The sequence below is a fragment of the Ictidomys tridecemlineatus genome, chromosome 4 (genome assembly GCF_052094955.1).
Source record: "Ictidomys tridecemlineatus isolate mIctTri1 chromosome 4, mIctTri1.hap1, whole genome shotgun sequence".
In the NCBI taxonomy this organism is placed as follows: domain Eukaryota; kingdom Metazoa; phylum Chordata; class Mammalia; order Rodentia; family Sciuridae; genus Ictidomys; species Ictidomys tridecemlineatus.
This window is the reverse complement of record NC_135480.1, coordinates 98,197,971-98,221,138: the sequence shown is the minus strand read 5'-3', so window position 1 is coordinate 98,221,138 and position 23,168 is coordinate 98,197,971. Positions and strand designations below refer to the sequence as shown.

Genomic DNA, 23,168 nt, shown 5'->3' with positions numbered 1-23,168 from the left:
TAATGGAATAGTGAGATTCCTTGTCTTCTTTCTGATTTTGTTGACAAAGTCTCTAATGTTTCCCTTTAAAAACAGTGTTAGCTTATGAGCTAAAGTATATGTTTTTTTTGGATAAAAAGATCTAGAGCTTTCTTTCTGTTGAATGAATTAACATTAATCAGTGCTAGAATATTGGAAAAATATCTTTTTATTCCAGTTGCTATCGATATGGTGGTCAAAAGTTAATTGTACTTCTCACTCTCTTTCCACTCTTCAACAATTTTTAATATGGTATTACACCTATATTGTCAAAGTATACAGTCATTGCATACTAAATTCAATTCCTTGTAAGCATCATTTAGAATTAGTTCTGTAAGTGAATATGCAATTTTTATCACAAATAGTTACATCACACTTTCCCATTATTTTTGTTGTTGAAGCTCATACTGTTTAATATATTCCAAGTGAAGAATTTGGGCAATAGTTTGAGTTGTAATACATTCATAAGAAGTTGTCTGTGATTTTTATAATTAAAGTCAATTTATCTTATCGTAAATCTTCTGGTTCATGTTTATTTTATTTGAGTTCCTCACCATTTTACTCTAAAATATTTATGTTTAAAAAATAAAGAAATAGAATTTAAGGAAAAAGACACAAATAACAATAAAATGGCATACCACATATGGAGCAAATATGAAGATATAATCATTCACTCATCTGGATGAAGCCAGCAAAAAAAAAAAAAAAAGACTCCACATAAAAGCATGAGCATGAAACAGACTGAAGTTGAGTGTAACTGCCTCAGATTGAGACCTAATGCTCAAAATTGTTTCAACTTCTTAACTTCCTCATACTGAGAATAAAAACATTTCATATTGATAATAAAGCTGAAGGGATGTCCTATACCCCAGGGTTGCCAAAGAAGCCCAGATTAACAAATCCTTGGCTAACTAAATCTGCACATGTGTATTCCCTATTTTGTGTCCCATTTTGCTGTCTATTCTCTCATATAAGCGATCCTGGTCATTTAGTGTGTCTAAGGTGATGATTTGAAATTTAAAATCTCTGGGAAACTATAAAAGCAATTCTATGAGAAAAAATTACATTATTGAATGCTTACATTAATATATTTTTTGAGATCCCAAATAAGTAAGCTTACATTCCACCTTAAGGCCTTATAAAAACAAAAATAAGCTAATTCCAAAATCAATAGAAGACAAAAAATAATTGATATAAGAGCTTAAATTAATGAAATTCAGAACAATACACAGGATCAATACAGCAAAGAGTTTGTTCTTTAAAAGATAAATAAGATTTATGGACCTTTAGTGAAACTAACAAAAAGAGAGAAGACCCAAATACATAAAAGTAGTATGAAATGAAAATGAAGATCTTAATCACAGACCCTCTGATATGTAGAGGATCATCATAAATTATTTTGAAATTTTTATACTCCAATAAACTGGAATTTCTACAAGACACTGATAAATTTTGACACATATGATCTACCCAAACTGAAACTAGAAGATATAGAAAACCCGAACAGACCAATATCAAGTAATGAAATTGAAACAACAATTAAAAGCCTTCCAACAAAGAAAAGTTCAAAACCAATAGATTCTCAGCTAAGCTCTATCAGACTTTTAAAGAAGAGGCAACATCTGTTGCTCTCAAATTATTCCACAAAATTTAAAAGGAGAGAATAATCCCAAATACTGTCTATGAAACCAGTATAAACCTAATGTCAAAACAGACAAAGATACATCAAGGAAAGAAAACTACAGACCAATATCCTTGATGAACATAGATGCAAAAATCCTTAACAAAATACTAGGAAATTGCATTGAGAACCACATCAAGAAGATAATACACCATGATCAAGTGAGTTTCATTCCAGGGATTCAAGCTTATTTTGACATACACAAATCAATAAATGTAAAACAACACTTAAATAGAATTAAAGACAAGAGAACCATATGATCATCTCAATAGATGCAGAAAATGGCCTTGATAAAATCTATCACTCACTGATGTTAAAAATGCTGGAGAAACTAGAGATCAAAGAAACTTACCTCAACATTATAAAGGCTATCTATAACAAACTCAAAGCCAACATTATACTGAATGAAGAAAAACTGAAAGCATGCTCTCTACAATCAGGACCAAGACAAGGATATGCACTCTCACTACTTTTATTTAACACTTTTCTCAAAACACTAGTCAGAGCAATCAGGCAAGTAAAGAAAATTAGAGGGATACAAATAGAAAAGAAATCAATCATCTCTTTTAGTTCATGAGATGATCCTATATCTAGAAAAGTCAAAGAAACACTACCAAAGACATCTAGAGCTGATGAATGAATTCAGCAAAGTAGGAGGATACAAGATCAAAACTCAAAAATCAATAGTTTTTTTATACTCCTATAGTGATTCAACTGGGGGAAGAAATCAGGAAAATCATGCCATTTATAATAAACTCAAAACCAATAAATACTTGGGAGTTAATCTAACCATGAAAATTAAAGATATCTACAATGGAAATTATAAAACACTGAAAAAAGAAGACCTTAGAAGATGAAAAGACATCTATATTCTTGGATAGGCAGAATTAATATTGTCAAAATTGCTAAACTACAAAAATCAATATACAGACTTAATGCAATTACCCTCAAAATAGCAATGACATTCTTTGCAGAATTAGAAAACAACAGCCTAATATTCATTTGGAAGAATAAAAGATCTAGAATAGTCAAAGCAATACTGAGCAAAAAAACATTTCAGGAAGCATCACAATAACTGATCTGAAATTATACTATAGAGCTGTAGTAATAAAAACAGCATGGCATTTGAATCAAAACAGACATGAAGTCTAATGGAACAGAGTAGAAAACAAAGACAAACTCATATCCTTACACTACTCTGATACTTGACACAGGCACCAAAAATATGTTTTAGAAAATAAGATGACTTTTAAACAAATGGTGCTGAGTAAACTGAATATCTATTTATGAAGAAGAATGAAACTAGATTTCTAGCTTTCATTCTTCACAAAAGTCAAATCAAAACAGGTCAAGTATTTAAGAATTAAACTAGAAATCTTGTAGCAGCTAGAATCAAATACAGGGTCAATGCTCCATTATATTGGTGCATGTGCCAACTTCCTTAACTAGGCCCTTAAAGTACAAGCAATAAAACCAAGAATCAAGAAGCAAAATACAATGAAATTAAAAACCTCTCACTGCAAAGGAAACAAGAGTGTTGGAAAGTAATATGGAGATTCCTCAGAAAACTTGAAATGAAACCACTATTTGATCTAGTTATCCCATTCATTGGTATATACCCAAAGGACTAAAAATCAGCATACTGCAGTGATGCAGCCACATCAATGTTTATAGCAGCTTAATTTACAATAGCCAAGCTATGGGCTAACCTAGGTGCCCTTCAATAAATGAATACATAAAGAAAATGTGGTATATATACATAATAAAATATTACTTAGTCACATCTCGAGCCCATTACTTAATCATAAAGAGAAATGGAATTATGGCATTTGCAGGTAAATGGATGGAGCTGGAGAATATCATGCTAAGTGAAATAAGCCAATCCTAAAACACCAAATGGTGAAAGATCTCTCTGATATGCAAGTGTTAATACACAATAAGTGGGGGGAAGAACAGAAATACAGTGAATTAGACAAAGGGGAATGAAGGTAAGGGAGGGGGATGGAAATAGAAAAGACAGAATGAATCCAACATAACTTTGCTATGTTCATATATGAATACACCACCAGTATACATGAATACACTACCAGTACATGAAACTCCATGTCATGTACAACCATAAAATGGGATCTTAATTGAATAAATTATACTCTATGTATGTATAATATGTCAAAATACATATATAAAAATATATATGTGTATATAAAAAATAAACAAACAATCCAATGAGAAAAAAAGTGTGTGAATCAAGAGTTTACAGAATGCAAGAAAATCTTTGCAAGCTGCTTCTCTTATAGAAGATTAATATCCAGAATATATAAATAATTCAAAAACTTAACACCAAACACACACACACACACACACACACACACACACACACACAATCAATCAATCAATGGCCCAAAAAAATTAAACAGACACTTCTCCAAATAAGAAACACAAATGACCAACAAATAAGTGGAAAAATGTCTAACATCTCTAGCAATCAGTGAATTGAAACAGTTACTAATATGGCAATATGTAAAAACGTGGATGTGTAACCGATGTGATTCTGCAATTTGTATTTGGGATAAAAATGGGAGTTCATAACCCACGTGAATCAAACATATGAAAGATGATATGTCATGAGCTTTGTAATGTTTAGAACAACCAATAAAAAAAAGAAAATCAAACTCCACTAAGATTTCATCTCACTCCAGTTAGAATGTCAATTATCAAGAACACAAACAATGCTGAGGGCATGTAGGGGGAAATGTTCACTCAGACATTGCTGGTGGAACTGCAGACTAGTAAAACCACTCTGGAAAGCAATATAGATATTTCTCAAAAATCTAGGAATGGAACCACCAAATGACCCAGTTCTCCCACTCCTTGGTATTTATCCAAAAGAACTAAAGTCAGGAGTCCCATCCCTCCTTCTCCGGCTGTGAAGATGTCCGCCAAGACCGAAGTCGGATTAGTGCGTGAGGCTTCTCGGAAGATCGTGGCCGTGGTTCAGTTGGTCTTGTAGAAATTTGCCTGATGCACCCCCTGGATGTGGTGAAAACCAGGATCACTAGGCAATGCTGAGCTGACTGGATCTGGGGCGAACAGTCTGGGCCTCACAGAACACACACTGAGACTGGATCGGCTGAATTCAAGCTCCCGTTCGCCTGCTTCCCGCAGACAAACAGCTGTGACTCAGCACTAATCCATCCGGCTGAAACAACTGGTCAGCCCTTCTGATCCTACGAAGGTAAATGCCAACTGAGCCTTCATAGGCAGTGGCCACAGGTTTGAAACGGGGCTTGGGAGAGACAGTAAGGACCCATCTTTGCATTGGTCACCCAGCAAAGGGAAACGAACTGTCGCCATTTGCAAGAGATACCACCATGGCAGAGAACTGACATCATCAGACTGTGGTGGAGGAGATAACTTCATTGAAACCTGCGGCTACAGGTGTGTAATCCCCTAGCCTTCCCTCTCCACACATTGGGGGAACCTTAAGGGCCCCTCCCAGCTCCCCCGTGAGCACGATAGCCAGACTGAGGGAATCAGTCTGGTGCGGGACCCACGGCGCAAAACTCTGGGCTACCGCTCCCACCAGAGCTGACAGCTGAGGTCTCTTGCACCAGCTACCGGGGGTGTGGCTACCAGAGGGCAAGTAAAATTCGCTGAGGATTCTCAGCCCCAAGCTCTACAAACTTAGGGTCTGAGGGAATGGCAAACTGGGAGAGTGAGCCCAGTCATTCATAAAAACAGGGCTCCCGGGAGCAGCAGACCTGGCGTGTAGCCAGTATTGTGGTGAGCGGCACCCGTGAGAGGGGCCTGGCTAGAGGAAAAGTGGGGAAGTGACTAGACACAAGAGGAGGCCCTAGGCACTCAGGATTGGAGACTCACCCAGTCTGGGAGGAGGAGCTGCTGCACAGTGATTGGTTCCCGCGTATTGACAAGAGAAACTTGGCCTGGTGGGCACAGCGCCACCTACTGGAAGAGAAGATAATCAAACTCTAAGACTGCATTTATTAGTTTTTTTTTCTCTTTTTTTGATTTGGGTTTTTTCTTTCATTTTCATTTTTCTTTCTTGTTGTTTTTTAAATTTATTTTTGGAAATTTTTAAAAAATTTTTTCTTCTAATTTTAATTTTAATTTTTTATTATTATTATTTTTTAATTTTTTTTTTGTTTTTTATTTCCTATTTTTTTCTTCTTTTGTCTTTTCATTTCTATTCAATTTTCTTATTCCCTCTTCCTTAAATTCTACCTGCTTACTCTCATTCTCTTTAGTGACTTCTTCCCTTCCTTCTAATACCTTTCCTCCCAAGCATCAAATAAATTTATAGGAGTAAACAGTAACTCAGCAGTCAAACAGAACAAGAAGTAACATGAGCAGCTTGAAAAAGCAAGGAAGAAAAGGAGTACAAACAATGCAGGACAGCCTAAATATTCAGGAGGACCTAAAGTCATCAGAAAAATGGTCACATAAAAAACTCAAGGAACACTTTAGATAGATGGAATGCAACCTTAAAGAGGATATGAGACAGCAAATTCAAGCAGCAAAAAAACACATTGAGAATGAATTACATAAACAGATAAAAGAAGAAGTTAAGCATCTTTATCAGGAGATAGAGATTATAAAAAATAATCATACAATAATTCTAGAAATAAAGGAAACAATAAATCAAATTAAAAACTCAATTGAGAGTATCACTATCAGAGTGGAGCAAGTAGAAGCCAGAACGACAGATAATGAACACAAAATATATCATCTTGAAAGAGTCTAGCCAACTCAGAAAGGCTGGTAAAAAATCACAAGAAAAACATCCAAGAGTTATGGGATAACATAAAAAAACCAAACTTGTGAGTCATCGGGATAGAAGAAGGTACAGAGATTCAAACCAAGGGAATGAGTAACCTGCTGAATGAAATAATTACAGAAAACTTTCCAGAAATAAAAAAGGAAACAGATATACAAATTGAAGATGCATACAGGACACCGAGCACACAAAATCACAGTAGACCAACGCCAAGACACATTGTTATGAAGATATCCAATATACAGAACAAAGAGAAAATATTAAAAGCTACAAGAGAAAGGAGACAGATTACATACAGGGGTAAACCAATAAGGTTAACAAAGCATTTTCATCACAGACGCTGAAAGCAAGAAGATCATGGAACAATGTATTTCAAACACTGAAAGACAATGGATGCCAAGCAAGAATTCTGTATCCAGCAAAATTAAGCTTCAAGTATGACAACGAAATAAAAATATTTCATGATAAACAAAAGTTAAAAGAATTTGCAGCCAGAAAACCAGCATTGCAAAGCATTTTGAGCAAAACACTACACGAGGAAGAAATGAAAAACAATAACCAAAACCATCAGTGGGAAGTGCCTCGGTAAAGACAGAGGACAAGGGGAAAGATAATCATGAAGAAACAAACTAATTTTTTTTAAAAAAGGATAAATAATCAAACATGGCTGGAAGTAGAAACCATATATCAATAGTAACTCTGAATATTAATGGCTTAAACTCTCTAATAAAGTGACATAGGCTGGTATCATGGATTAAAAAAACAAATCCAACAATATGCTGCCTCCAGGAGACACATCTGATTGGAAAAGACATACACAGGCAGAAGGTGAAAGGATGGGAAAAAATATACCACGTACACGGTCCTCGTAAGCAAGCAGGGGTGGCCATCCTCATATCGAATAAAATCGACTTCAAGACTAAGTTAATCAAACGGGATAAGGAAGGACATTATATACTGTTAAAAGGAACCATTCACCAACAAGACATAACAATTATTAATATTTATGCACCAAATAATGGTGCTGCGACATTCATAAAACAAATTCTCCTCAAGTTCAAGAATCAAATAGACCACAACACAATAATTATGGGTGACTTCAACACACCTCTCCTACCATTGCACAGATCCTCCAAACAAAAGTTGAATAAAGTAACTATAGAACTCAACACCACAATCAATAACCTAGACTTAACTGACATATAGAATATATCAACCATCATCAAATGGATATACTTTTTTCTCAGCAGCACATGGATCCTTCTCAAAAATAGATCATATATTATGCCATAGGGCAACCACCAGTAAATATAAAGGGGTGGAGATAATACCATGCATTTTATCTGATCACAATGGAATGAAACTGGAAATCAATGATAAAAGAAGAAAGGAAAAATCCTACATCACATGGAAAATGAACAATATGTTACTGAATGATCAATAGGTTACAGAAGACATAAAGGAGGAAATAAAAAAATTCTTAGAGATAAATGAAAATACAGACACAATATATCAGAATCTATGGGACACAATGAAAGCAGTTTTAAGAGGGAAATTCATCACCTGGTGGTCATTCCTCAAAAAAGAAAAAACCAACAAATAAATGAGCTCACACTTCATCCCAAAGCCCTAGAAAAGGAAGATCAAAACAACAGCAAATGTAGCAGAAGGCAAGAAATAATTAAAATCAGAGCAGAAATCAATGAAATTGAAACAAAAGAAATTATTGAAAAAATTAACAAAACAAAAAGTTGGTTCTTTGAAAAAATAAATAAGATTGACAGACCTTTAGCCATGCTAATGAAGAGAAGAAGAGAGAGAACTCAAATTACTAACATACGGGATGAAAAAGGCAATATCACAACAGATGCTACAGAAATACAGAAGATAATTAGAAATTATTTTGAAAACCTATATTCCAATAAAATAGAAGATAGTGAAGACATCGATAAATTTCTTAAGTCATATGATTTGCCCAGACTGAGTCAGGAGGATACACACAATTTGAACAGACCAATATCAATGGATGAAATTGAAGAAGCAATCAAAAGACTACCAACCAAGAAAAGCCCAGGAGCGGATGGGTATACAGCGAAGTTTTACAAAACCTTTAAAGAAGAATTAATACCAATACTTTTCAAGTTATTTCAGGAAATAGAAAAAGAAGGAGCTCTTCCAAATTCATTCTATGAGGCCAACATCACCTTGATTCCGAAACCAGACAAAGACACCTCAAAGAAAGAAAACTATAGACCAATATCTCTAATGAACCTAGATGCAAAAATCCTCAATAAAATTCTGGCAAATCAAATACAAAAACACATCAAAAAAATTGTGCACCATGATCAAGTAGGATTCATCCCTGGGATGCAAGGATGGTTCAATATACGAAAATCAATAAATGTTATTCACCACATCAATAGACTTAAAAATAAGAACTATATGATCATCTCGATAGACACAGAGAAAGCATTCAACAAAGTATAGCATCCCTTTATATTCAAAACTTCAGAAAAACTAGGGATAACAGGAACTTACCTTGACATTGTGAAAGCTATCAATGCTAAGCCTCAGGCTAGCATCATTCTGAATGGACAAAAGTTGAAGGCATTCCCTCTAAAATCTGGAACAAGACAGGGATGCCCTCTCTCACCACTTCTATTTAATTTAGTCCTAGAAATGCTAGCCAGAGCAATTAGACAGACAAAAAAAATTAAAGGCATAAAAATAGGAAAAGAAGAATTTAAATTATCACTATTTGCAGATGACATGATTCTATACCTAGAAGACCCAAAAGGGTCTACAAAGAAACTACTAGAACTAATAAATGAATTCAGCAAAGTGGCAGGATATAAAATCAACATGCATAAATCAAAGGCATTTCTGTATATCAGCGACAAAACTTCTGAAATGGAAATGAGGAAAAACACTCCATTCACAATATCCTCAAAAAAAATAAAATACTTGGGAATCAACCTAACAAAAGAGGTGAAAGACTTATACAATGAAAACTACAAAACCCTAAAGAGAGAAATAGAAGAAGATCTTAGAAGATGGAAAAATATACCCTGTTCATGGATAGGCAGAACTAACATTATCAAAATGGCGATATTACCAAAAGTTCTCTATAGGTTTAATGCAATGCCAATCAAATTCCCAACGGCATTTCTTGTAGAAATAGATAAAGCAATCATGAAATTCATATGGAAAAATAAAAGACCCAGAATAGCAAAAGCAATTCTTAGCAGGAAGTGTGAATCAGGCGGTATAGCGATACCAGATTTCAAACTATATTACAGAGCAATAGTGACAAAAACAGCATGGTACTGGTACCAAAACAGGCGAGTGGACCAATGGTATAGAATAGAGGACACAGAGACTAATCTACAATGTTACAACTATCTTATATTTGATAAAGGGGCTAAAAGCATGCAATGGAGGAAGGATAGCATCTTCAACAAATGGTGTTGGGAAAACTGGAAATCCATATGCAACAAAATGAAACTGAATCCCTTTCTCTCGCCATGCACAAGTGTTAACTCAAAATGGATCAAGGAACTTGATATCAAATCAGAGACTCTGCGTCTGATAGAAGAAAAAGTTGGCTCCAATCTACATATTGTGGGGTTGGGCTCCAAATTCCTTAATAGGACACCCATAGCACAACCGTTAATAACAAGAATCAACAAATGGGACTTACTTAAACTAAAAAGTTTTTTCTTAGCAAGAGAAACAATAAGAGAGGTAAATAGGGAGCCTACATCCTGGGAACAAATTTGTACTCCTCACACTTCAGATAGAGCCTTAATATCCAGAGTATACAAAGAACTCAAAAAATTAGACCATAAGATAACAAATAACCCAATCAACAAATGGGCCAAGGACCTGAACAGACACTTCCCAGAGGAGGATATACAATCAATCAACAAGTACATGAAAAAATGCTCACCATCTCTAGCAGTCAGAGAAATGCAAATCAAAACCACCCTAAGATACCATCTCACTCTAGTAAGATTGGCAGCCATTATGAAGTCAAACAACAACAAGTGCTGGCAAGGATGTGGAGAAAAGGGTACACTTGTACATTGCTGGTGGGACTGCAAATTGGTGAGGCCAATTTGGAAAGCAGTTTGGAGATTCCTGGGAAAGCTGGGAATGGAACCACCATTTGACCCTGCTATTGCCTTTCTCGGACTATTCCCTGAAGACCTTAAAGAGCATGCTACAGGGATACTGCCACATCGATGTTCATAGCAGCACAATTCACAATAGCTAGACTGTGGAACCAACCCAGATGCCCTTCAATAGATGAATGGATAAAAAAAAATGTGGCATTTATACACCATGGAATATTATGTAGCACTAAAAATGACAAAATCATGGAATTTGCAGGGAAATGGATGGCACTAGAGTAGATTATGCTTAGTGAAGCTAGCCAATCCCTAAAAAACAAATACCAAATGTCTTCTTTGATATAATGAGAGCAACTATGAACAGAGTAGGGAGGAAGAGCAGGAAGAAAAGATTAACTTTAAACAGAGACATGAGATGGTAGGGAAAGGGAGAGAAAAGGGATATTGCATGGAAATGAAGGGAGACCCTCTTTGCTATACAAAATTACATATAAGAGGTTGTAAGGGGAATGGGAAAATAAAAATGAGAGAAATGAATTACAGTAGATGGGGTAGAGAGAGAAGATGTGAGGGAAGTTGAGGGGGGATAGTAGGGGATAGGAAAGGTAGCAAAATACAACAGTTACTAGGGGGGATTATGTAAAATTGTGGATGTGTAACCGACATGATTCTGCAATATGCATTCGGGGTAAAATTGGGAGTTCATAACCCACTTTAATCTAATGTATAAAATATGATATGTCAAGAGCTTTGTAATGTTGTGAACAACCAATAAAAAAAGAACTAAAGTCAGCATACTAAAACAATATAGTCACCTCAATGTTTGATCAGCACAACTCACAAAGGATAAATTTTGGAATTTATTCTGTCAGTAGATAAATGGGTTAAAAAATTTATATATATATATATATATATATATATGTATATATATATATATATATCAGCAATAAAGAAGAATAAAAAGTATGACATTAGTTGATAAATGGATGAAAAGGAATCATATCATGCTAAGTGAAATAAGCCAGTATCAGAAAGACAAGATTCAAATGTTCTCTGATATGTGGAAGACAAAGCAACACAAAGAAGAAGGGTAAGGCTAGGCACAGTGTCAAATGCTTGTAATCCCAGCAGCTCAGAGGTTGAGGCAGGAGGATCTCGAGTTCAAAGCCAGCCTCAGCAACTTAGCGAGGTGCTTGGTTATTCAGTGTGACCCTGTCTCTAAACCATATAAAAAGGGGCTAGGAATGTTGCTCAGTGGTAAAGTACCCCTGGATTCAATCCCTGGGACCAAACAACAACAAAAGAAAAGAGTGGAAAGAAAGAAGAAAGGGAGGATTGAATATCAAAGAGATATTTGGGAGATCAAGGAAGATGGTAGAATAAAGGAGTTGCTTGCGGTGGTTCTGGTCACTGGTGTGGTCAATTAGTCACTCGGCTACCTCAGTCGAGGGGGGAAGAGATGCAAAGTCAACACACAGACACCGAGATATGGTGAGAAAACTGGCTGGTGGTGACATAGCCAACATCCAGTAGCCCGTTTATTTTTGGAATGCATAAAACTATTATAAGGTTTAGGTGGGGCATTCCCATCAATTATACATAAGCAAGATGATATCCATAATCCAATCATGCCTAATGTAACTGCACTATGAGGAAGCTCTAAATATTGCTGCCATGGTGGAAATCAGTCTGGAAGGGTCTTTGTCCCTAGAGGAGGGGGTTTCTGAGTCAAGAGTTTCATGTCCTGAAGCTTCTGACTCTTGGTTTCCTGGCCCTGTAGTTTGGCAATGCTAACCACAAATGCTGAGGATGTGGTTTCACTAATGGCTCACTAGAGCAGAGCACCCCATCCTGCAGGTGTTTCTGTCAGGCCTGAACAAGCGTAGATTTTTCAAGCACTCCTAGTTGCTCATAGCTGCTAGCTACTAGCTGTAAACTGAAAGTTATTCCAACACGGTTGTTTCCCTGGAGAATCTATGCCAACAACCAAGAAAAACAGATAGGAAGCTTTTCATCAAGTTGTATGAATTATCAAGAATTGGGGGGGGGCTTTACTAGAATTTAGCACTAGACCTTCAAAACAAATTGGGGACTCAGGAGATCTTGTATAATAAAGTAAAGGGGAAAGATTCCCCAGCTCCTCAGCTGTGACAGCAGTGGGAGGTCAAAAATAGAATAATCCCTATAGGGATGCAGTAAAGCAATAAAAGAATCAAAGGAATCCTCATTCTCAGGAAAGCCAAGGTGTGTCAGGGTATTGAGTGCTTAGAGATCAGAGACACTGCTCAAAAAAATAATAAGCTGTGCTGCACAATATCCATGAACTGGAGGGAAGCTGTCTTCTCTCTTGGCAGTGTACAGGGAGGATAGCCAAAGGAACCATTTAACACCTGCAGTGTGGGGGCCAACAGTTGGGGGATCCGATTACTGGAAGCCCTGAGTCTGGCCTGAAAACACTTGCTAGACAAACTGACACTGCATGACAGAGAGTATGCTTAAATGACCCAGGAAAAATCAAAAGCGAAGAGATGTTTATATAGTGGAATACCAGTTCTGGAAAACCTCCTGGCTTCCCCTTCCCCCTCCATTGTGGCTGATTACAGCACTTGCTGTGAGAGAAATGCCTGACTGGGAATTCAAAAGGGTGGGAGTGGGAGAAAATGAGTTTTGAGACTAAATCAGAGGCCCCGGATCATAAAAGTAGTGGGCTTAGAATAAACTCATATACCCATATGCCACAGAGTGGAACCAAAAGGAGATTCCTAGGGTACAGTCTTCCAGTGTGGACCTGCAATTGCAGGACCTTGGAAGTATGCTGACTTAAAATCTCTAGATCAATAGGCTCCAAGAAAAGAGCATTCCTAAGCCTATATCCCACCTCCAGGAGTTCTACCTGCAGAACTAACCTTATCACCATAGCAACCACAAACATCCTGAAGGAAGAGCTAGCATCAAACTCCAGACAACCACTCCTATCAGCTGAGAAGAGAAGCTGAGAAACTTTTGAACTCCAAAGTAAAAAATTGTTTGATTTACATTAAGATCTTTTGTTTTTATTTTTTCTCACACCTTTCTCCACCATTTTTGAAACCAAGTATTCTTCAGACATCTGTTTACTGAGGATTAAAATGTCTAAATAGTATATTACAGAGTTGTTGTGTATTCTTTTATTTTTACTTTTTCCTATTAATTTATCTTTCACTTTTCCTAAATTTTTTACCTCTATCTTCTCTCCTCCTTTCTTATAAACATGAAATTCTTCACCACTTCTGTTCTCTCTTGGTTCACCATTTAAACTTGTAAATCCTTCTGCAAACTTACTGTATATAGTGTAGACAAAAATTGAACACACACATTTCTGTTTATTGAGACAAGACTGTAGACCTATATACAACCTTAAAGTACATAGCAGCTATTTAGTTTAAGATTGTATATTTTTTGCATTGTATTTGTTAATATTGGTCTCCCCTTAAAGGAGGGATACTGGAAACCTTCAGGGACACTGTAAGTCCAAAAGGTAAAAAATGTACTGCCTCAAATCCACACTTCTAGATGACAAGACACATGAACAACATGAAAAAATGAGAGAATAAAGCACCCCAAACAAACCAAGATGCTCTAATAATAGAATCCATTGACAACACAATAGAAGAAATGTGAGAGAGTAGTTTATAATGTACATAGTTAAACTGATTATGACATAAAGGATGATGTAAGGAATGAAATCAGAGATAAATTTCAAGAGGCGAAAGATCACTTCAATAAAGAGATAGAGATTCTGAAATAAATCAAGCAGGAAATCTTGAAATGAATGAATCAATAAACCAAATTACAAATTCAATGGAAAGTATGACCAACAGACTAGACTGCTTGGAAAAGAGAACCTCAGGCAATGAAGACATAACATATAACCCTAAAATAAAGTTGACCAAGCAGAGAAGATGGTAAGAAACCATGTACAAAATTTGAAGAATTATGGAATAATGTGAAAAGATCAAATCTAATATTTATCAGGATAGATGAAGGCATATAGATACAAACCAAAGGAATGAACAATCTTTTCAATGAAATAATACCAGAAAAATTCCCAAACCTAAAGAATGAAATAAAAAATTAAATACAAGAGGCTTACAGGACCTCAAACATACTAACTTACAATAGGCCCACACCACGGTACATTATGATCAAAATGCCTAACATAAGGAATAAGAATAAAATTGTAAAGGCTGTGAGAGAAAACTATCAGATTTATGTATAAGGGAAAACCAATTTGGATCTCAGCTGATTTCTCAATCCAGACCCTCAAAGGTGGGAAGTCCTGGAATAACATATACCAAGCTCCAAAACAAAATGGGTGCTAACCAAGGATACTACACTACACAAAATTAAGCTTCAGATTTGAAGATGAAATAAAAACCTTCCTTGATAAAAAAAAGTTAAAAGAATTCACAACTAGAAGGCCTGTACTATACAGCATTTGCAACAAAATATTCCATGAGGATGAAAATAAAATTTAAAAAGTGAAAACCACCAAAGGGAAGAACTACACTAAAGTAATAGTCAATCAAAGGAGAAACAAAGTCAAGTTAAAAATCAGAAATAAACCAAAATTACCAGGAATACAAATCATATCTCAATAATAATCTTGAATGTTAATAGCCTAAACTCATCAATCAAAAGATACTAACTGACATATTGGATTAAAAAAAACTAGAATCAGCAATATGTTGTCTCCAAGATACTTACCTTATAGGCAAAGACATCCACAAATTGAAGGTTAAAAAAAATTAAATAAAACATACTATGTGGATCATGTAAACAAGCAGGGTTTTCCATCCTCATATCAGATAAAGTAGATTTCAAGCCACAGTTAATCAGAAAGGGAAAAGACATTTCATGATGCTTAAAGGAATTATACATCAGCAAGACATAACAATCATAAATATTTTTGCCCCAACAGTGGAGCATCGATGTACATCAAACAAATCCTCTCAATTTCAAGAATAAAAATGGACCACAAAACAGTAGTACTGAACACACCACTCTCACCACTGGATAGATCTTCCAAACAAAAACTTAACAAAGAAACTGTAGAGGGGCTGGGGATGTGGCTCAAGCGGTAAAGTGTTCGCCTGGCATGCTGGATTCGATACTCAGCACCACATAAAAATAAAATAAAGATGTGTCCACCAAAAGCTGAAAAATAAATATTAAAAATTCTCTCTCTCTCTCTCTCTCTCTCTCTCTCTCTCTCTCTCTCTTAAAAAAAGAAACTGTAGAACTAAATAATATAACCAATTATTTAGACTTAAAGGATATATATATATATATATATATATATGTATATATATATATATATATAATTTCATCCATCAATGAGTAAATACACTTTCTTCTCAGCAGTACACAGATCCTTCCCTAAAATATACCATATCTTATGCCACAAAGCAATCCTTAGAAAATACAAAAAATAAATAGAGACACTACCCTGTATTCTATTCTATCATAATGGAATGAAGTTAGAAATCAATGGTAAAATAAAAAATAAAAGCTCCTCTAATATCTGGAGTCTAAATAATAAGCTATTAAATGGAAAATGGATAACAGAAGAAATAAAGGATGAAATAAAAAATACTTAGAGGTACATGAGAACACCAAAGAACTACATCAAAATTTTTGGAACACTATGAAGACACTGTAAGAGGAAAAAAGTTCATTAATCTCCAGGATATATAAAGAACTCAAAAAAACTTAACACCCCCCAAAATAAAAAAATAAAATAACTCATGAACAAATGGGCTCAGAAACACTTCACAGAAGAAATACAATCTATCAACAAATATATGAAAAAACTGTTCAACATTTCTATCAATTAGAGAAATGCAAATCAATACTACTCTAAAATTTCATCTCACTCTAGTCAGAATGGCAATTATCAAGAATATAAAAAATAATAAATGTTGGTTAGGATGTGGGGAAAGGTACATTAATGCATTGCTGGTGGGACTGCAAATTAGGGCAACCACTATGATAAGCAGTATGCAGATTACTCCAAAAACTTGGAATGGAATCACCATTTTCCTAGGTATCCACTCCTTGGTCTATACCCAAAGGACTTAAAATCAGCATACTACAGTGACACAGTCACATCAATGTTTATAACAGCTCAGTCCACAATAGCTAAACTATGGAACTAACCTAGGTGCCCTTTAAAAGATGAATGGATGAAAAAATTTTGTGGTATAGATACACAATTGACGATTAGCCTTAAAAAAGAATGAAATTTATGGCATTAGCAAGTAATGGATGGAGCTAGAGAATATGATGCTAAGTGAAGTAAGTCAATCCCAAAGAACCAAAGGCCAAATGTTTTCTCTGATATGTGGATGCTAATTCACAGTAAGTGAGAAGGGGCTAAGGAAGAATAGAGATACTTTAGATTAGACAGAGGGGAGTGAAGGGAGGGCAAGTGGTATGGGGTTAGGAAGGATAGTAGAATGAATCAGACATTATGGCCCTATGTGTATATATGGCATTTGCAGGTAAATAGATGGAAGTGGAAAATATCATGCTAAAGGAGTAAGACAAACTCAGAAAATCAAGGATCAAATATTTTCTTTCATATGCAGAAGAAGTTAAGCAAAATGAGGGGAAAAAAATAAAGAGAATTCAACAAAAAACCTAATGATGCATCTTGATGTCTTAGGAAAAACAAGAAACAAGCCAATCCACTAATCAGCAAATTTAAAGAAATAACAAAGATCAGAGCATAAATAAATGAAATGGAGACTGAAAGAACAATACAAAGCATCAAATGAACAAAGAGTTGATGGTTTACATTGTAACTGAAATATACAGGAACATTAGGAAATATTTTGAGAAACCGTATGCCAATATATTGGAAAACCAGAAGTTAAAGAAAAATTTCTGGACATATATGATCTATCATAATTGAGCCAAGAAGATATTAGAAAACCTAAATAGATCAATAATGAAGAATGAGATGGAAGCAAAAACAATGAATAGCCCAGGACTGAATGGATTAACTGCTGAATTTTATCAGACATTAGAAAATAACTAACATCAATGCCAATCAAACTGTTCCATAAAATAAAAGAGAAGGAACCTTTCCAAATTCACATAAAAAAGCATTACCCTACTACCCAAACCAGATAAAGACACACTCAAAAAATACATATAACTATGAGCCAATATCCCTGATGATCATAGATGTAAAAATTCTCAATAAAAATACTTGCATATGGAAATCACATCACATTAAAAGATCATATGACATTTTCAAATGGGTTTTATTCCAGGGATGTAAGAATAATTCAACATATACAAATAAATAAACATAATTCAGTATATAAATTAAAAATCATAAAACAAAATCTCATGATAATCACAGTGTATGTAGAAAAACCTTTGATTAAATTCAACATCCCTTCCTGGAAAAAATCCCTGAATAAATTATGTATAGAATGATAACACTTCAATATAATAAAGGTTATCTATGATAGCCCACAGCTAATACCATAATGAATGGAAAAAATCTGAATCATCTCTACTAAGGTCAGGAACAAGGTATGTATCCACTGCCATGACTCTTATTCCACATAGCACTATAAATGTTGCCCAAAGCAATTAATCAAGAGAAACAAATAAAACAGATACAAATAGAAAACAAAAAAATTGTCCCTGTTTCTAGATGATAGTTCTATACATAGAATACTAAAGACTCCATCAAAAAAACTAGAACTGATGTAAAAATCAACAAAGTAGCTAGACACAAAATCAACATACCAAAATCAGCCATTCTTTTGATGCTTGAGGGTGTGTAAGACATCTACAATCAAAATTACAAAATACTGAATAAAGAAATTGAATACCATACTAAAGGGTAGAAATATCTCCCATGTTTATGGATTGTGAGAATTAATATTTGTAAAATAAATATACTTCCAAAAGCAATGTACAGATTTGATGAAATCTTCATCAAAATACTAATGACATTCTCCACAGAATAAAAAAATTCTAAAATTTAACATAGTAGCACAAAAAATTCTAAATAGCTAATGTGTGTGTGTGTGTGTGTGTGTGAGAGAGAGAGAGAGAGAGAGAGAGAGAGAGAGAGAGAGAGAGAGAGAAAACGAGTGTGCACACGCAATGCTGGAGACATTGCAATAACCGATTTCAAAATATGCTAAAGGGCTATAGTAACAAAAACAGCATGATACTGGCATAAAATACATACAAAGATCAATGAAATAGAATATTTCCTGACTCAGAAATAATTCTATGCATCTACAGCCAACTGATTTTGAATATAGTTGCCAAACCATACCTTAGAGAAAAGACTGTGAACAAACTGAGATGGAAAACTGGATATCCACGTAGAGATGAAATCTAGATTCCTTGCTCTCACCCTGTACTGCAATCAACTCAAAATGGATGAAACACCTTAATGTAAGACCTGAAACTTTAAAGCTACTAGAAGAAACCATGGATGAACACTTTGAGATACTGGCACAGGCAATGATTTCCTGGATAGAACTCTAAGAGCTCAAGAGGGGAAAACAAGATTGGACCAATGGAATAATGACAAATTTACTTTGACATAGCTCAGAAAACAATCCAAAGAGTGGAGAAATGATGTAGAGAATGGGAGAAAATGTTTACTGTCTATCAATTGACACAATTAATATCCAGAATATATAAGGAATTCTAAAAATTGAACAGCAAAAAACAAGTAGTGAATTAAAACATGAACAAAAGACCTGAATAAACATTTATCAAAAGGAAAAGTACAAAGGCCTATAAATACAGGAAATAATACTCAATACCTTTAACCATCAAAACTATACTGAGATTCCATCTCATCCCAATTATAATGGCTATGATCAAAGAAAAGAAAGATGAAAAAATGCTAGAGAGGATGTGATGCGACGGGAACCACACATGCTGTTGGTAGGAATGGTAATTAGTATGCAAAACAGTATTGGAGGTTTCCCCAGATAAAAATAGAACTAACACGTGATCCACTGCACCACTCCTGGGAAGATACCCCAAAGAAATGTAGTCAACATACAAAAGATACCTGGATGCCCATGTTTATTGTGGCACTTCTCACAATAACCAAGATGTAAAATCAGTGTATGTGCCAATCAAGAGATGAAAGGATTTTTCAAAAGCGGTGTATATGTACAAAAACTGCCATGAAGAAAAACCTTATGCTATTTTCAGGAAAATGGGTGGAAATGGAGGTCATTATGTTAAGCAAAATAAGTGGCAAACAGAAAGAAAAGTATCATATGATTTTTCCCATAGATGGAAACTAAAAGAATTTTTAAAAAAATTACCTGAAAGTAAAAAAGTTAGTATTACAACACGGCAAAGGTGCTGGAGAAGGAGTGGAGGGGTTAAGATGGGATAAAAGGGAGGGTGGACATGACCAATGCACAATATAAGCATGATGAAAACATCACAGTGAAACCCATTAATTTGTTCTATTTGACCACTATTGCATGTTAATCAAAGTAAATAAAGTGGATAACTACCTAAAATTCTGAAAAAGGAAAAACAAGCCAGAGCATTCATATGATGAAATATCATTCACTGCTAAAAAGAATATGAGCTCTCAAAGGATGAAAAAAATCAAGAAACTTAAATGTATGTTATTAAGTGAAAGAAGCCAATCTGAAAAGGCTGAATAATATATTATTTCAGTGATGTGACATCATGGAAAAGGCAATCTATGTGGGCAATAAGATTAGTGGTTACCAGAGATCAAACAGGAGGGAGGGACAACTAGGCAGGGCAAAGAAAATCTTTACAGCAAAGAAATTACACTCTACGATACTATAATGGTGTAGAGATGTCATTACATATTTGTCCTTACCCATGGAAGATATAACATCAAAAATGAATACCAATATAAACTATTTACTTTGGGTATTACAGGTGCATCAATAATTTAGGGATAACAGATGGCTGATACAATCTTCCCTGTTTGATCAAACTTCCCACTGAAGACTTCCGTTGTAATCTTCTACCCTGGTGTGTTCCTAGCACATTTTTTCTACTTCCTTATCTACAACATCTATATTTCCTTTCCTTTCCACACTTCTTTACATGTTTCTTATCTAAATTAATCCACAGACCAGTGCCAGTCCATGAATTGCTTGTTACTGGTCCTCCTCAAGGTAAGCACAGAAGGTGATAGGAACATTCGAAACTTACAGGACAATTTTACACTGTCATGGCATTAAAGCAGATTTTTATTGATTTTCAAAAGTAGTCCTAGGTGACAGGAAATTAAAAGCAAAAACAATTAACTTTGTCTTTCATGCAGATAATTTATGGAAAACTGCACCAGAGATATTTGATTTACATATGTTACTTGTGAACTTCTAAACCAAATCTTAGGAATTGGCACAAGTTTGGGACACACAGGTTTAGAGAGATGTAGTTGGCAATACACACATCAGAGCTGAAGCAAGAGTTGCATGACACAAAGGAAGGTATTAGAGGGAAGGACATGATGTGTAGACCCTCCTCAGCAGGAAAATGAGCCACACCCCATCTCCCTACCCTCCAGAGCAAACATGCCTTCACACTTAATAGGGATCCTGTCCAGGCTGATAGCACTCTCTCAGCCGCCCACCTGCTCTCTGCACATGTTCACTGGCACCGCTTCCTCCCATGGGGAGCTGTCCTGAGACTCCAGGTTTTCATAGGACACTCTACCCACATAGCAGAACCAGGCGGGGTATAAGTTTACACTAGGACCTCAAGCACCATAGCTGTCTTGGAACTAAGATTCACATTCCCAAGAATCTCTCATATGGGAAGAGAAGCAGGAAGCTTGGACAATTTCAGACAAATGTTCAGTTAGCTGAGCCTGTGAAATAATATCACCTTTTAATTGTACTACTCCTTTTGAAAGTTTTTCTTTTTAATTGTAACTAACTGTGTATATTTTGATGGCTGTATACATAGTGGGATGAACACATCTTGTTAATTAGTAAATCTATCATTATCATTTCCTTGGGTTAGGAATATTGGACATCGTCTTAGCTGTTTTAAAATGTACATTGTGATGGAATACACTCACTATGTTGTACTGTACAACAACCAAACTTTTTTATTCTGATCCAATCATCAAACAGAAACTTTGTACCTATGACTGTATGGTTTTTATTGCTTATTCAAATCCATGACCTAAGACAGTACTAAGCCAGTCGACATTGTATACAGGCTGAAGGAAACAAAAGTGTTTACAAATGAGGAAGAGAAGGAGTTTTACACAGCTGCTAGTTAAGAACTCACAGGACTTTACAGACTACTCAGGTGGGAGATCGCAATCAGGTGAGTAGGAAAACTATGGAGATTCTGCCATTCTCTATCTCTAGTTCTGCCAACCATCAGAGCAAAGGGGAGAGAAAATAAATTATAAAGACCATGTCTCTGCCAAGGTCTTCTCCCAAGTAAGACAAAGCAAAAAAGAGGGAGAATGTTTAGATGATAAGTGTGGAAAACAAAACATGAGGTGACAGTCTGTCTTCTAACAAGGATAGGCTGGTTTTGAGTATGACGTGGCTTGAAGATAAAGTATTTTCCTAAGAACCAACCAGCAATAGTACCCAGACCTTCACGGGGAGCGAGTGTGTAAATTTACATCTAGATGGAGAAAGAGAAAATATGCCAAGAAATCCTGTTTGCATCTGATAATGTTTATTTGTCTTGTGTCATGTGTGAAATGTCCAGGTGGAAAATATACAAATGTGCTACAGGATTTCAGCATATGGCAGACATCAGAGTGGTTTTGTTCTGGAAAGAGTTAATTGTTCTGGAAAGCTTTCTAGAGAGATGGGTTCTAACTTGAGGGCAGACCACTGAGTTTGGATTGGTGCAGGGGCAACCCAGCCCGGGGTGGGGGGGTGGGGGGGTGGGGGAGGGCAGGATCTCATCAAGATAGAAACGAAAGAACCTTTTTAAATTTGTGTTTTTAATATGTGTATGTGTATATATAATGCCTTATATGTCCTTTTTAAATTCACTTAAATAATTTTTGATAAATATTTAGCATACCTGTTACTTTCTTCACATAGTACTTCACAACAACACTCCTTGTATATAAACATAGTGACTTTCTTCTATATTCTGGGGACTGTCTCTCAATACATATCCAGCATATTTTTCTTAATCATTTTATAGTATCACATATTAAATCTATTTAATTTCCAACAACTCTGCAGACAAATATTCAAAAGAAGTAAAATTTTGCATGTGATTTTTATTGACCTGACTCAGAAACATTCTGTGATTGCTCAATGGAAACAAGACAAATGTGCCTAACATGGCCACTTATCATGTTTGTTTGTTTTGTGTGTTGATATAAAGGAACTATAAGAATAGCACTTGTATTTCTATATGTCAGCCACATAAAATCTTTTTAGATAATGAAATGAAAATACAGATAATCAATGTACACACGTATATGCTCTTACTATATATTTTGTACATGTATATATATAAA

The 23,168-nt window shown here is 35.3% G+C and overlaps 1 long non-coding RNA gene across 3 annotated transcripts in view; it reads right to left on the bottom strand.

Moving 5' to 3' along the window:
- Nucleotides 1-23,168, bottom strand: part of LOC144377194 (uncharacterized) — a 196,153-nt gene that overhangs the window by 147,328 nt on the left and 25,657 nt on the right. For all 3 annotated transcript variants that reach the window (XR_013437895.1, XR_013437894.1, XR_013437896.1), the window contains exon 2: nt 5,579-5,665. This is a non-coding gene — a long non-coding RNA (uncharacterized LOC144377194). The remainder of the gene's footprint in view (nt 1-5,578; nt 5,666-23,168) is intronic.